We start from the raw sequence: 3,881 nt of genomic DNA, 5'->3' as shown, positions 1-3,881 counted from the left end.
ATTTAGATGTTTACATTTATTATTTGAAACCGATAGTTTAGGTGTGAAACTGGACAACAACTTTACTTTAAAAGCTCATATTAATTCAGTGATAAAGTCCAGAATGGTGCTGCCCGTCTTTTAACTGGTGCACACAAACACGAGCACGTTACTCCCGTTTCAGCATCACTTAATTGGCTCCCAATTCATTTACGCATTGATTTCACAATTCTTTTATTTGTTTTTAAATCTGTTCACGGTCTCGCTCCAAACTACCTGTCAGACCTAATCCAGGTGTACACACCTTCTTGCTCCCTCAGGTCAGCTGACCAGATGAAGTTAGTCATTTCCAACACCAAGAGGAAACTGAGAGGTGATCGAGCCTATTCAGTCTTTGGACCTAAGATTTTGAACAACTTACCTCTGGACCTCAGAAAGATGGACTCACTTTGCACTTTTAAATCTGCTCTTAAAACATATTTTATTAGTTTGGCTTTTAATTGAGTTGGTTTTATTGTAATAATAGTCTTATGTCTTATCTGTTATGTGTTTTTACTGATTTTATGCTTTGTTCAGCACTTTGGTGAGCCCTGTTTTGTTTAAAGTGCTTTATAGATGGAGTTGAGTATTACCACCTGAGCGGTAATAGGTATGTATGTATAAGTATGGGAGACACCGGCTCCCATACTTATACAGTCTCACTGGAGATACCGGCTCCCATTTCTAGGCCCTGGAGGAGGAGCTGATGGTCAGGACTGACATGACGAAGAAGATATCATAGAGGGCGCCGCTGTTCCTGTGTCATTTGAAGATGACCCCGACCATGATCATAGCAGCGCCTCATCTTCACCTCAGACCTCATTATGACCCGATGGAATGTCCACATCTTCTACACTGCATGTGGATTAGACCCAGCAGTCCTAACGATGCAGAAGTCCAACTTTTAATTGATCTGGTTCATTTCAAGCATAAACTGTGGACAAAAAAAAACTCATTACAGATATAATGATTTTATTGTAGATTGTAGTCCTACTGAACATTTCTGACAATCATTTCCATTTCAAGGAGGCTCCTTATGGCCCAGTCACAAATCAGTTGCGATGCGTCGGCGAGGGATAAAACCCGGGAGATTTGAACAAAATCTTGAGACAGATCTCACAATTTTGCACCCGTCGGTGGTGCCCTCAGACTGAATAGGAGGCGTCCTGCGACGATTCGTACGCTTTCTGTGATCGTCTCCGATGACGGGAGGACCAAGGGGAGGAGGAAAGGAGAAAGCAGGAAGAAGGAGGTAGAGCAAAAACAGACAGAGACCAGGGGCGAAAATTAAAAGAAAAGACGCTCGCAGATATCGGAGGGTATCGTAGGTCATCGGAGATTGTGTCTGGGATGCCCAAAATGGGTGTCAAATCTTGCGAGCAATCGTAGAATTTTAAGTTGAAAGTTGGGGACCGCGACGGGTGTGGCAATGCCTAAAAAATCTGCAACAAGCTGCAGGCGTCCGGAGAGCGCCTCCGACGGGTGTAAAATCGTGAGATCTCTCTCAAGATTTTGTTCAAATACCCGGGTTTTACCCATCGCCGACGCATCGCAACTGATTTGTGACTGGGCCATAATCCCTGACAGATCGCCGACAGTGTGACTGGGCCATTACCTCATTCCTCTACAAACAGAAAGCTGGACTTGATCCACCCTGATGTTGATCAAAAGCTGGACAACCATCAGCCTCATCCTTGTTTACCACCCATGGCTGCCTTAAGTAGTCATGACTTTAGACATTTACATGATGCTGGGGATTCATTCATAGGCTTCAGCAGAAAAAACAAGAAATGAGAGTCTCATTAAGTAGTGGACTCTGCCTGATCTAGTTGCTGAACTGCAACTTCAACACCAAGAAGAAGCACCATCAACATTCGTGGCAAAATGCTATGTCTTCTCCCACAGCTGAAGACAAGCTCCTGCAAGCAGGTGGACAGCCTGCTGCTGCTGCTGTCCCCACTGGAGGGCGCCCCATCGCACCTGCCACCACTGCAACGCCTGGGTCATGTTTGGCTCGGGCGGTCCAAACCCACATGCGACAGCAAACCATTTTATGGAACTACTACCTCCTACTGCGTCTGCTGCCCCTGTGGTTGGCCATGGAGGAGGAAAGCGGCGTCCGTCAAAGGAAGTTCGTCCGAGGTGGTAATTTTAAGACATGCCGTAAATATGGAACCCCCAGAACCAGAACCAGAGTGGGACCACAGCAGAACCAGTAATGACATTTTACTCAAGTCTCAAATAGAACTTTGGAGAACAGCATCAGCATGTTGAAGCAGAACTCCATAAGTCCAGTCAATGTTTTCAGAATTCATCTATAAATCATGTTTACATAAAAGTATTTTTGTTCATGTTTATTTTTTAAAGCACGACTCGGTTGTTTGTGAAAACCTTTGTGTGTAATAGTTTTGATAAAACTTTGAAGATTTAAAGTATTTTTTTTTCATTCATCCATCTTCTTGACCGCTTTTTCCCTTTTGGGGTCGCGGGGGTGCCGGAGCCTATCCCGGCTACTGATGGGCGAAGGCGGGGTTCACCCTGGACAGGTCTCCAGTCTGTCTCAGGGCCTCAATCACACACACATTCACACCTAGGGGCAATTTAGAGTCACCAATGAACCTATGAAGCATGTTTTTGGACGGTGGGAGGAAGCCGGAGTCCCCGGTGAAAACCCACGCATGCACGGGGAGAACATGCAAACTCCACACAGAAAGGTCCCAGCCGGGATTTGAACCGGGGCCTTCTCGCTGTGAGGCAAGAGCGCTAACCACTGCGCCACCGTGCAGCCCTAAAGTATTTTTTGTTCTGCTAAATATTTTTTTTTTAAATCAAAGGAAATTAACTTCTCAGAATGTCACCGTTGAACTATAACCTGATTCAGCAGATTTTAAAAGAAAAAACAGGTGTATCAAGACCCAGAGAGTTCCCCCCTGTGGTGGAGCCGTTCTGTCACAGGCGAACTTGCAACAGCCTGGAGCCATGCTCTGTAGTCTTTATGTAGTTCTGAGAACTTTCAGAGTTTTCACTATGATTTTGATATTTCAACAACGTCCCTCAAGGTTCTTTAAGAAATAAATCTATAGAAAGAATCCTCTCAGTCAGAAAGGGAACCTCTGCGCTCTCACAGCAGCAGAGGGCGCTGATACGCCGTTTTTGTTTTGATCCAGGTTGTGGCAGTAGTCACGTGACAACGTGCGGGTATTTCATTCCAAATGTGGACCCGTCCGGACCACAGAGCTGCTGTCTGCAGGGTGTCGCGCGCCGCAGGAGGACGTGAGGAAGAGTGCTGCTCAGGTGTGTTGGAGGTGTGAGTGAACGTGCCTGATCTTCTGTTTACATGACGTAATCTGAGCACACGCGGCGTGCACGCGCAGGTGCTGCTGAGTTTGTGGATGAAAAGGAAAAAGTGTTTGGATTTTTCAGAACGGGTTCCGGTCTGACGGAAGCCTTTCGGGGTCTGAAAACAACTTTGACGTGGAGCTTTTATTGTGAAACAACTGGAAAACTTCCGCCTCACATCTGTTTCACAGCTCACGCGCAGGGCCCGCGCACGCCCCAATCTACAACCGCTCAGACATGTCTATTAGTAATTTGGTTGTCCAAGTTTTCATCTAGTAAGAAAACTCTGACCGTCATCGTTCACGCGCACGCTCCTGAATAAGGGGGGCGGGGGGAGCGTTTCTTAGCAGCTGCACAGTTATGTGACCCCCCCTTAATGAAAAGTCAGCTGGAACCCTAACCCAAGGATCATGAGCCCCCTCTTCAGGCCAGAGAACATCTACAGCAGACGCTGTTATAGCAGGAGCTCTCCGTGCTCGTGAGTGTGCATGTGAGCTCCTGCTGAAGGCTGCCCCCCCCCCCCC

The 3,881-nt window shown here is 46.7% G+C and overlaps 1 protein-coding gene across 1 annotated transcript in view; it reads left to right on the top strand.

Annotated features, from left to right (window-relative positions):
* Positions 1-3,188: 3,188 nt before the first annotated feature.
* The window catches only part of scara5 (scavenger receptor class A, member 5 (putative)), a gene marked incomplete in the record, with an annotated part of 46,459 nt that continues 45,766 nt past the window's right edge, over positions 3,189-3,881 (top strand). The window contains 1 exon segment of the mRNA XM_024264018.1: positions 3,189-3,312.

This window comes from Oryzias melastigma, linkage group LG15 (assembly GCF_002922805.2).
Source record: "Oryzias melastigma strain HK-1 linkage group LG15, ASM292280v2, whole genome shotgun sequence".
Lineage (NCBI taxonomy): Eukaryota > Metazoa > Chordata > Actinopteri > Beloniformes > Adrianichthyidae > Oryzias > Oryzias melastigma.
The sequence above is the reverse complement of the archived record's forward strand: the minus strand, read 5'-3'. Positions and strand labels throughout refer to the sequence as shown.